This window comes from Pipistrellus kuhlii, unplaced genomic scaffold (assembly GCF_014108245.1).
Source record: "Pipistrellus kuhlii isolate mPipKuh1 unplaced genomic scaffold, mPipKuh1.p scaffold_m20_p_2, whole genome shotgun sequence".
In the NCBI taxonomy this organism is placed as follows: Eukaryota; Metazoa; Chordata; class Mammalia; order Chiroptera; family Vespertilionidae; genus Pipistrellus; species Pipistrellus kuhlii.
The window spans coordinates 31,615,727-31,628,531 of NW_023425515.1; the positions used below are offsets into that span (position 1 = coordinate 31,615,727).

At 43.4% G+C, this 12,805-nt stretch overlaps 1 long non-coding RNA gene across 1 annotated transcript; it reads left to right on the top strand.

Moving 5' to 3' along the window:
• Nucleotides 1–9,887: 9,887 nt before the first annotated feature.
• Nucleotides 9,888–12,302, top strand: LOC123652607. Its single transcript, XR_006742046.1, has 2 exons — nucleotides 9,888–11,276; nucleotides 11,374–12,302. It is a non-coding gene; the product is annotated as an uncharacterized LOC123652607 (long non-coding RNA).
• Nucleotides 12,303–12,805: the final 503 nt, after the last annotated feature.

The window sequence follows — 12,805 nt, forward strand, 5'->3', positions numbered from 1 at the left end:
GTGGAGTTTTGCAGGGGCTTTGGACAAGGGGGACCTATTTCCAGTCAACTATGAAAGAGTGCTATGTCTTCCCACTGCTCCTTCGTTTCTTGTGACCCAGTTCCCATATGTAAAAATCGAGTTTGTTTCTTTCAACGTCTCCCCGGTCTGATACAGTGGAATGAGCATCATAGGTCTTCACTCATGATGCAAGACAGACTAACTACATATAGGATTGCTGTGTATTTTTTGTGTGGACCTGGGAAATATATACAGGGATAACTGTATTTTTCCTTGTTCTTAATTCTCTCTAATTTTATGAAATGACAAATGACAAGTTATATAGGACTTGATCTGGGCTGCCTTCCTCCTATCCCATCCCATTCATCCATTTATTTTTACATTTAATTCACATAGCACTAACTAAAACTCCTCTTTTGAGAATGTATTTGGGCAAGTAGCAAACTGATGAAGTGACTTAAGGTCTGACTTTATTTGAACTCTTCACCAGTTCTTAATGTATTTAAAATTTAGCCATTTAGTTTGTCTGGCTGGTTCACAATGGACTCATTAATAGTTATCCTTTGTCCTGGGATTCCTCTCCATTCATCAAACATTCTGTGAGTGTAATTGGAACTAAAGGGGAGCTTGAGAATGGATTTAGAGAACTGTAGGAACCTTTACATATGCAAGTCGCTAACAAACAGAAGAATGCAAATTGAAAAGGAATGGGGCGATTTAGAAAGTTGAATTTCTCTGACTCATCAAAGAAGAGGATACTTTACCAAGGATAAAGTAAAGGGCAGAGTTATGTTTAAAAAAAAGTGGGCTGAGTTGATGTGCCATCGGAAAGGAAGTTTCCCACCAGGGAAATGCATGCAATGCATGCAAGACCCAACCTGACCATATGGTACATGATATCTACATCTGTATAAATCTCAGTTGCACCTTGGCTCCCAGCCTGTTTGGTTCCTGTAATATTACCTGGTGTGATTATACCATTGGCTAATTTTATTAATTTGGGAGAAGAGGAAGTGAACGGATAGGCAATCGCTAAGGAAAGCCAACCCCCATTCCTCCCCATTTAGTTCGGTGAGTCACGAAAGGTGTGCAGCGTACTGAGGAAGCAACAAAATAGCAAGGGTTTAGCACTCAAATGCTCTTGTACTCTAGGTTTTGGTGCTGTTGTTGTTGTTGTGTCCTTATTTCTGTTTTGCCATCAATGGTGGCAGAGGTTACTGGATAGGCCTTGGCCAGCTTCTAGGGCTGCTGCTCTGCCCAGTGACTGTATCTTTCCTGTCAACATGCTGATCATACTTGGAAATTATGAGTCAGTGAAATGTAGCCGCAGGCCGTGGGGGTGGGTAGATTACGAGGGAAAGTGCAGCCAAGACTTCCTGTACCAACTCAGGGTCATTCTCTTTGGGGGAAGATAGGGACGCACTGTGGCAGGAGGAGCACTCACGTTCGCTTGGCATCTGCTGTGTTACAAAGTATGTTCAGAGGAAGCATGGGGAACAAATTTAAAAAGCAAACAGATTTAAACCTCCTTTTGCAGACGTCAGGGTGGAGCTGGGAGAGCCCTGCTATAACTGTTATTGACTTCTTCAGCTTGCTATTACTTGGTGAGACTCATTAACTATTCACATTTGTCTGCCCTCATTCGACTTGTAGCAAACGCAGCTACAGTCCTATTTAAAATAATAGAGTGAGATTGGTAACATTACTGATTTAACTGGAAATTAGAAGACTTAACATCCACAGAGCTTAGGTAATTGACACCAACAGCACTTTTCTTGTAATTTATGCACTCTGATTGATTTCATTCCCCAGCTGGTCCTAAAAGATTCTCTGAAGCATATTTAGCCATCAGATTACTGTGCAAAGGAATTAAATGAGTATTACCCTGCTTGCTGTCTATTCCAGAGCTGGCAGAAAGTTTCTGAGTGGTTTGCAGCTCAGGAGTCAGTCTAAAATTATCATGCTCCCTATAAGAGTTCCACCTCAGAGCAGATCTTTGTTAAGTGTCAACTGTAAATTTATATGAAGAAAGCTTCTTACTGATCACAGGGACACAATTACTAGTGGGTCATTTATTTATGCTTTTAAGAGTATTTTTAGAAACTGTATATAGATACAAGTTCCCTAGGAAACCCTAAAAAACACTCACTTACCTGTAATAGTGCTGTCACAAATGACCCATTTCCAGATATTCATTCAGTGTGATATTTGCATCATAATATATGACCATGCTTTATGCTCCCCTCCCCAACATAGTGGTCAGTACTGAATACAGGATGTCTGATAAATGAGGAAGAAACACTAAATCTATGTGTTCTACCTCAGAAATGTCATAAAATAATGGCAAAGTGGAGGCAGCAAACCTACAGTGTTCAGGTAAATCGGGGGTATTATTTTTGGCTATTTAGTTAGCAGAGTAGGCATGGTCTGGGATCTATCTACTAGTACCTGCCTATTTCTCTAGAGTCATATAGCACCATGTTCCCTCTTAAGACTTTTATTTGACCATGCGGAACAGTTCAGAGTCCCTCATGCTCATCTCCGTTTTGCACACCAGGACTGCTGCCTTGGCTCTTTCTTCTCCCTGGCTCCTAGTCCTTGAAAACTCAGTTCAAGGGTCACCGCCTCCAGAAATCCCTCCGTGATTGCACAGCCTCCTTCAAGTCTTCCTCCTCTGTGTTCCCTTAGCTGCTAATGACTGAGCCCATCCTGACCTTTGTCACACAATATTATTCATGTGTTTTATTGTTTTATCACCCCCATCGGACTGAAAGTTCCTCGAGGGCAGAGATCAGGAGTTGATTAACCATGAATTGCAGCATCTATAACCACACTGGACACAGGATGCAGTTGATGGGTGTCTCCCAAATGATTTGTGAACCCAGAACGCAACTCTCTGAAAGCCCAAGTTTAGGTGATGCCACCATTTTCAAAACTGAAATTCAATCTTACACATTGAATAGTTGGAGTCAGAGTTCTTGGATTCCCACAGAGGCAGGGACCCCAGGAATACCTGGGCCCAGGAATCCTCACTGCAAAGCCCAGGGATCAAGGTGGCCCACAGGTCTAGGCCTCTAAGGGGTATCAGAAGTGTGAAATGGGCACCTCAGCCTTGCAGAAGTGTCGGCTTGCTCAGTACCTTTCATCCATCTTCATTCTAAACTCCTCACAGCTTGCTGAGGCTAGAAAGCTAAACACTACATTTCTTAGAGTCTCTTGCAGGCAGGGTTCCAAGAATCAGATAAACTCGAGAGACTTTACCTTGAAGTGAGAGCAGCAGGTTTGTGGTGGAGGTGGCCTGGTTCTGAAGCCAGCAGCTGAGCCGCGGCTTCCTGGGACAGCAGGAGGCCTCCTGATTCAGCGGTGCCTGTGCCAATGGGAACAGGTTTCCCAGAGGTGGCACAGGCAGGTGGGCCTGGGGTCCGGGAGCTGTGCCTGGGAGATCACAGCCTACACCAATGCTTTTCAAACCACAGCTAATGGAATCTGTTTAGTGAGTTGGTGCAAGCTTGGAAAATTAAACAAACAGAATAGAATAATAAAGAATAAAATGGAAGAGAAGAAATATTCAAGTGCATTGCCCCCAGTAAAGGTGAATGGGTTTTATACAGCCGTATTTCAGTTTTATGTGCATGCACGTACACTTCTGTGTGTATATTCTGAGTCATAATAGAAAATGTATGTCTAGCCATGAGTTTCAGTCACAAAAATACAAGAACATCTGGCCTAGAGTCTTACCTTCAGCATTTCCAGTAATCGTTTTAATCCCTTCCTGTTTAAACTATCCAGAGGGGTGGTTTTTTATTGGCAGGCAGAACATCTGTGCCCCTGCCCATCAGGCCGCATAAAGGTACACAGATTTTATTTTATTTTATTTTTTTTCAGTTTTGAGTTGTAGAGAGAGGTACCTGGCATTTATTTCAACTAACAGTTTCCTTCCTTTTTTTCTTTTTCTTTTTTTTTTCTTTTCCCAGGCATACTCAATACCTTCTTTAGTAAGGAGAAGATTAAAGTATAAGATAGAATGTATGCTTGGGGGCTCCTAACTTTTTGCAGTTGTACAATGTTCCGGTTACCACAGGAGAAATTTGCACTTGAACTATCCTAACGAACTCCTTGAATACTAATTCCTTCCTCTCCTGGCCCTCCTGGGTGAGAGCTGCTGGGGCTCAGCAAGAGGAGACCAGTCCACACCCACATGCTTCCACAACTCTGCAATACAGCTCAGAAGGGATATGCCCCGAAATGGCCAGGCCTGAGCATCCCAGGAAGGACTCACTTTAAGTGACCCTCTTATATAATAAAAGTGTAATTTGCTAAGTGCTTGACCAATCAGTTTTATTATTTGCTATGATGCGCACTGACCATTAGGGGGCAGATGCTCCAACTGGTAGGTTAGCTTGCTGCTGAGGTCCAGCTGATTGGGACTGGGCAACAGGGCTGGACATGCCCTGGAGCCCTCCTGCTGTCTCTCCCCAGCCAGCCAGCCCCTTGTTGGCCCTGATCAGGACTGGGCCAGATGACCCTGATTGGCCCTGATTGCTAGCCAGGCTGAGGGATTCCATCTGTGCATGAATTTGTGCACCGGGCCTCTAGTAAAAGTCATAATAGGCATTGGGTGTAGTGGTACTGTACAATATTTTTGACGTTATAAAGAGGCAGAATAAAGATGTGACAGCAATGTGTGGAAAAGTAAAATTTTGTAATGATCAAGACAGGAATAGATTTAAGCACTCTCTAAATTTCCACTCTGAGCAAAAGGTCAGCCAACAACCCAGGATCAAAAAACCGTAGGTACCCTAACAATTCTTCTTAGTCTTCTTAATTAGCTCAATGCTTCCTTTATGCCCTTCTTGACAGAGGAGCCTTGCTGTCTCCCAAGAAGGGGACCAGGAAGCTGGTGGACAGAGGCAGAGGAGGGATTTTTCTTCTGTTCTTTTATACCAGTTGTATGTGCTATTGTATACAACTATTAGCTCTTCAAAATAAAAATAAATAGCCCCAACGCTTACTCCCCACTCCATGTTCTCAACTGATAGCTTTGTCTTTTATTGCAGTGAAAACACGGAACCATCAAATGACTTCCCTTAGATTCCCATGAATAGCACAATGCCTAAAAAGGTGCCTGAAATAGAGTCATCAACTCTCTGAATGGATGCAAAATGTCAAGCAGGCCTTCTGCAGCCTCCCAGGGGCTCCATCCTTAGCTTGTCTTGGAAGGCCTCCTGGAGTGGGACTACATGATGTCCTGACTATACAATGTCCATCTGTATGGCTGATCTGAGACACCCTCCCCCTAACCCCAACCCTAGCCATCAGCATCCTAACCATCCATAGTTCCATATGGTTCCTTTTCATCTCTCTGACAAGCCTCTTTTTAGCCTTTCCAAGTCCTCAGTCATTTTTCCCCCTCTTGATATTATTTGGGACTTGTAGTAACCTCAACAAAATGAAAGACTTGGAATTTTGTTTCACATCATTTTGCAGCCCCCTCAACATGTAGACTCAGTGCCTACACATGGTGGACGATCAATAAATGCCTTTTGACTGGCTGAGGACATCTTTATAAAATCATGTAAAATTCAGCGACTGGGAATACTACAAGAGAAGAGGGGCTTGTGTTCCCCTTCCCAAGTCACCCTCATGGAAATCTGCATTTCTTAAATGAAATTTAAGAGACCCTCAGGCTCACTAGTCTTATTTCTGCCAAGTGTTAATTATGTGTGGAATCTAAGGGGACTGCCATGTATGGATTACAAGGGATATTACGAGGGGACATTCAGAAAGACAGCTGCGCAGCAGGCAGACATGCTTTCCTCAACTTCCAAAGACCTACGTTTTCTTGAATTTGCTTTTGGGAGAGAGATCTTTTCACTTGTGCTTTATTGAAAAAGGAGAAAATATTCCCAATAAAAACCCTTTGTCCGATTTTCTCTTTGCATTACCAGGAATAAAAAAAATAATGGTAAATTCTAATTTTTTTGAAATTATAACTGCTAATAATATATTATAGCTCCTGACTTTGTTGTCTAAATCTTCATCTAGCCACAACTAACCAGTGACTGTGTAGGAGTATCTCATTCCAAAATACTTCTAAAAACATTGATTATTTTTAAAACAACCTTAACACTTGAGTGACCATGAAGTCATAGAATCAACTAGATAGATTACTGTCTACCCTGTGCGGTCACTTGAAAGGCGACTTTTTTCAACTTAAACTTTTATTCCAGCTTTGCTCTCAGTGCAGAGACAGAGTAGCCTTTGAAAACACTTTTCTGACTTCATAAAGAAAATCACTTGTTATTTACAGTCACATTTCTTTTATTTTCTTCCTCCCCCCCCCCCCCCTTAATCTAAACTGTATTTGCTTGATCATGTACCTCATTCATCAGATTTAGTACCAGATAATTTTGGGCTGTTGACCAAAACTTGAATCAAACAATGAACATTTGCTAACATTAAAACTACAGTGCTTTGGAAAAGCAAGTGGTACAGGCCCTAAAGCAATTTCAAAAGAGGAGACACAGAGGAATTTTGAGTAATGGAATGAGTGTATTGTTGCCTGGGGTAGCTTTTTTATTTGGGACAACATCATTTTGAAGTGGAAGAGTTCATATCTTTCTTTAAAAGCAGTTTCCTCATTTTATATCCCCATTTAATATTTGAAAACTTATTTCCAACTGAAGAAATGGTCTTACTGGGTGAAGATATTGTGTCATTTCTTAAAATGATGGAGAGAAATTACATCCTGTCAAATTGAAGAGAGAGAGAGAGAGAGAGAGAGAGAGAGAGAGAGAGAGAGAGAGAGAGAGACAGGAAAAACATTATTAAATAATGCCAGATGGCCCTAGCCAGTGTTTGCTCAGTGGTTAGAGTGCAGGCCTGCACACCAAAGGGTTGCAGGTTTGATTCCTGGTAATGGGGCATGTACCTGGGTTGCAGGTTGGATCTCCAGCTTCAGTAGGGGTCTGTGTGGGAGGCAATTAATCGATGTGTTTTCTCTCTTTCCCCTTCCACTCTCTCTAAAAATAAATTGAAAGAAAGTACTTTTATACTTGGGTGAAGATTAACAATAACAACAAAAATGCCAGATGGTGGGAAGTATTAGAACCATCTAGACCTAGATTATATATTGGTTCTGTTTCCCTGGAGAACTCTAATACATCCACCTCCAAGAAATATAGGAAGTCATGTATGGAATGCTGCTTGTCACTGGCCTGGATCATGGTATCTATTGAGGAAGTATCAGTTTTCTTTCCCTTTTCCTTCCCTTTGCTCTTTGAACCTCGGTTTTCTCATCTGGCAAATGAAGAGATTAGACTCGTGGGATAATTTCTAAAGCTGCTTCCAGCTTTGCAAATTTATGTGTCTATGTAAAACTAATCCCTTGAACTGTAACATTCAAATACAGTCATGGGCAAATTGGGTTTCTGCAAAGGAAGACAGGCATGGGAATGCACCAAGGCTATATGTGTTATTAGGGGGACTGAAGGGGAACTCCTGAGAGTCCTATATATATTCTTATAAGCCTGAATGCATTCTCAGTGGTTAGGGGAAGAAAAGTGCAATCTGTTACTCTGTGTAGAAGTAACTGGGGAAAGTACTTACTTTACCTGTTAGGATCTTTATGTGTGTCTCTGTGCAAATACTACAGAGAGGAGAGTCATTTGATGGATTCTGAAGAACTTATGGGCCCTGGCCAGTGTTGCTCATTGGTTGGACTGTTGGTCTGAACACTGAAGGGTTAGGGATTCCATTCCCAGTCAAGGGCACTTACCTAGATTGCAGGTTTGATCCTGGGCCTCATTCAGGATGAGTATGTAAGGCAACCAATCACTGTGTCTCTCTTACATTGATGTTTCTCTCTCCCTCTCCCCCCCCCCCCCCCCCCCGCCCCTTTCTCCTTTCCTCCTCCCTTCCACTCTCCCTAAAATGCAATGGAAAAAAGAAAAAGAAAGAAAGAACCTCTGGGATCTGGCTGAACACTACCATTAACTTTTAATCTCTGAAAATTTAAGGTCCAATATGGTATTTGTTAGAAGTACCCCGGATTGTGTTCCAACTATATTCTCAGCAGTTCACCAGAACAGTTCCCTAGTGCATTTTCAGGACATAAGTATTGTTTCCTTTCTTAACTGGTGAAGTGGCAAGATACTTAAGCATACTGGCTAGAGTACTTTGGATCTTTGAATTTTTAGAAGAAATAGTGGGAAATAGCCTTCGCAAGCTCTATAGTATTATATAAGCATAAGTGATTATTCTTCTTACAATATACACTCAAGCGAGAGCCGTAGTTTGAGATTCAATGGGAAGAAGTCTGGCTAAGAGGGCCTCCTTCCCAACATTCTTTCTGCCGCACATCAGGAGCCTTTGTCAGGAAGGCCAATGAGCAAAGATAGCAACTGCTCACACAGCTTGAAGTGAGAGGCACAGACAAGGCTCCCTGCTCATCAGTCCAAATGCCCACAGCCTGCCACCTGGGCTCTGGGCCACCAGCTCTACCCTACTCTAGTCCATGATCCATCCATTGCCACTTCAGACACAGTCTCTGTCACAAGCGATCACTGCTTTGAAAGATTCAAGGCGATTCCATTGCCTGTGAGATAAAACCCAAACAATTTACTAGTAGCATAGTATACAGAGCCATGGGAAAATAATGCTTCTGCTATTTCTCTAGTTTCATCTCTGCTGTGATTACTGACCACACTTTATGGTTCAGTTTTAGGTTCCAGTCTGTAAAATTTCATTCTGAATTTTGATATTTATTTGCAAATACGTAATACATGCCTAGTGCTAATGAGTGTCAGGCCCTGCTCTTAGTGCTGGCGATATAGCAATAAATAAAACCATGCTAACATTGTATGGGGAGACAGATAATAGACACTACACCACATGTTAGAAAGTGATGAGAACGATGTTTAGAGCAATATAGGGAGCTTTAGTTGTGCTGGGAATGGGGTGTTTTATGGAGGGGGATCAGAGTAGGGTCTCTCTGAGAAGGCATTGTTGTTATAGCAGCAAGCTGATATAACGAGCAAACCAAGCAAACATCTTGGAGAATAGCTTTCCAAGCAGAGGCAACAGCTACCTCAAAGGTCTTGAGACAGGAAGCCACTACCATGTTTGAGAAACAGCCAAGAGGCTGTTGTGTGGGAATACAGTGAAAGCAGGAGAGCAGAGGAAATTAGCTGGGCAGTGGGTCCAGATACGGTAGTCCTCCAGTGTTGCTATGAGTACAATATTTTGGCTTTGACTCTATAATGGAAAGCCATTGGAGAGTTTTGTGCAGGGAATGACATGATCTAACAGATGTTTTCCAAGGGCCCTTCTGGCTGTTGTGTGTGAACAGACTGAAGAGTAGAAGTGGGGAGACCAATTAGGGGAGCTGTTTCGATAGTCAGGTGAGAGAAGATAATGGTTCAGACCAGGGTACCAGCAGTGGAAATGGTAAGAGGCAAACAGATTAGGTGTCCATTTTAAAAATAGAGCCTATAGGATTTGGATATGAAGTGCTTTAGTACTCGGAGTTCAGAAGATGGGTAGAGTAGAGGAATCAGCAAGGAGATTGGGACAGTACAGTCAGTCAGCGAGGAGAAAAAAAACAGTAGAGGGTAGTGTCCCAGATGAGGTAAGTGTTTCCAGAAGGAACCAGTGATTAATTTTATCTGATGCTGCTGATAAGTTCACCAGGAAGAGCCTGAAAACTGACAGTTGAATGTAATAATACAGAGATGGTTGGTTGGGTTTGGGGAGAATGCCTGATGGGTGATAAGTAGGAGAGAATGGGAGGGGAGGAATTGAAAACAATGAGTCAAGGCAATCCTCAGAACACTGTTTAGCAATAAAGGGAGCAGAGTCATAAGGAATAGCTGGGAGGGTAGGTGAGGTCAAGAGAGGGTTCCATGAGCACTCTAGGTAGTCTCATGCCTTCGGTGCCTTTCGGAGGTTCCTTTCTTTTTAAGTCCACCTGGCAAACTTCCTTTTTTGAGCTCAATTAGCTGTGTCTAGCCTGACCTTTCTCTACCGCCTGCCTTCATTCATCAAAAGGGTCTTCATGTGTGCCTACTATAAAATAGATATTGGTCAGTGAACACATCAATGAACAATGAACAAGCCTGATACGATCTCTGCCTTCCTGGAATTTCTATTCCAATGGGGAGGCGGGGAATGAAGAAGCATGTGAATAAAGCAATAAGGTGATTGATTGATCACCACAGATCATGGTGAGTATTGTGTAGGCCATAAACTGGGCAATGTGAAAGAACGCGGTCATGGGAGGCCTCACTGGGGAGGTGACCACTGAACTGAAACCTGGAGGGTACTGCTATAGACGGAATGCTTCTGTCCCCTCCTCACCCCCGTCTCCCCCAATTCCTATGCTGAAGTCATTAGCCTCAGTACCACTAGTTCCTAATAGGAAGATATAAGCAGGTGGGGCCTTTGGGAAAGTGATTAGGTCATGAGTGTAGAGCCCTCACGAATGGAATTGGTGCCTTTATAAGAAGACATATGAGAGAGGATTTCCTTCGAAACCATGTGATACTGCAAGGTGTCTGTCTGCAATCCAGGAAGTGGGAATCTCACTAGATACTGAATCTGCTGGCACCTCGGGACTTCCAGCCTCCAAGAACCGGGAGAAATAAATTTCTGTCGTGTAAGCCATTCAGTCTATAGAATTTTTGTTTGAGCAGCCCAGAATGGATTAAGATAGATATGGGAGAGCCAGTCCTAGAAAGAGCCAGAGGGTCTTTCAGGCAGAGGGAATCAACAAGAGCAGAAGCCTCGGGGTGGAAAGGGGTGAGCTGGTAGAAGAAGAAAAAGGGGTGTAACATGGCTGGAGTGGAGAGAGCTGGGGAAGGTCATTTGAATGCATAAAGGGACCCGATTATGTAAGGACTAGGAGGCCAGGTGGCAGGGTAGAGGTGGGACAGGCAGCGGGGAGACATCTCTGGAAGGTAAATAAGCTGATGGGCTGAATGTGGTGAGAGGAAAGAACACATCAGGATTGCTTCTTTGGGATGAACAGCCAGGTGGATGCAGTACCATTATCTAGAAGAGAACAATAGTTAGTGGAGAGATGGGGTGGGAGGTGATGTGGGGTTGGGGAGTGGAGAATTGGCCGGAAAACAAAGAGAGTGGCATCCAGGAAGCCCCGGGAGAAAGTGTTTCAAGAAGTTGGAAACAGTCAACTGGATAAAGTGCTGCTGAGAGATGGACACTGGGAAGTCATTAGCCTCAGTACCACTCCTTCCAGGGTCCTCAAAGCTCAGCTAAGGGTGATTCTTCTCTGCCTTTCTTCTTTTATGATTCGACAAATGACTAGAAGTCTGGGGCCTCCTTTTATGTTCACTTTTGTATCCCTGGGCTCACCAGGGTGCCTTAGGAACAGGAGAGGTTGTGTGGGGAGTTCCAGATTGAAAATAACCCTGGGAAGGAACCACCCCATGGTGCTATCAGTGGAGAGATCAGCTGCCAGATGCCAGGGTGAGATGGGAGGGCCCGGTACTGCTCCCTGAAGAGCCCTGCCCAGAAGCGGGGTGTAACAAGGTCCTCTCCGCCCCGCAGGATGAAAAGCGTTCTGTCTTCGCGGAGCTAGAAAGGGTGTTCACGATAAGGCAGGGTGGGAGCCTGACTCACGACACACCATTAACCGGCTTTTGTCTTTGGATCTGACTGGAAGTGACTCATGGGCTGGAAAAAAACCTTTTGGAAACAAACGAGGAGGGAAAAAAAGATTAGGTCACCACAGCACTTTATTCTTAGATAAATTGTGGATCTGCTGTCCCATAAACGTTGAATACTGTACATTACTTCAGCAGCTTCTCTCCAACAAAATACCAGAGGGGAATTATTAAGCCTGACAATTCACTGATTTTCTCCAAGACTTTTATTAAATGCAACTTAAAGGGGATAAAGTTTCTTCTCTTTCCTCCTTCTAGTCACTTGAATAAGCCCTCATTACCACGAGGGCAAGAATAAATGGGCTTCCAGAATACAGCAGCAAAAGGTAATGTTTCCCCTTTAAATTAACCAGTTGCAGGCTCCTGATGCAGCCGACAGGGCACTTCCTGTCCCCTGACCTTGCTAAGTTTGAAGGGCATTTGTGGAGCACCTTGCTAGGAGGCACCCTGACAGTGCTCTGCACTCTTGGGCTCACAGTTGGGGTGGGAGCTAGTCTTGAAATCCACTAAGATAGATTTCACATTAGATGAATACATGCTATGTTGGCAAATTCATTAGAACTTTTTTGGTTGCAAGTAAACAATAGGAATTTGTTGTAAAAAAAAAAAATACTAGACTGGCCCTAGCCGGTTTGGGTCAATGGATAAAGCATGGGCCTTTGGATCTGAGGGTCCTGGGTTTGATTCTAGTCAAGGGCACATGCCCTGGTTCCATCCCCAATAGGAGGCAGCCAATCAATGATTTTTTCTCATCACTGCTATTTCTAGCTTTCTCTCCCTCTCTGAAATCAATAAAAAAATATTATATATATATATATATATATATATATATATATATATATATATATATATATATATATATATATATGTGTGTGTGTGTGTGTGTGTGTGTGTGTGTGTGTGTGTGTGTACTGGATTGTCACAAAGAATCTGGGGCAGGCAGGACAGTACCAGGGACACAAGCACTAGCCCTGCCAACATTGCATCACAGGCACCTTCTCCGCCCCCACCCTTCCCTTTCCCCCACCCCCTCCCTGGCCTCTCTATCTCTGTCTTTGTCTCTATCTGTCTTCAGATTGGCCTCTCCTCCGCGTGGTGGGAAACATGGTTTCAGAGAAGAATTC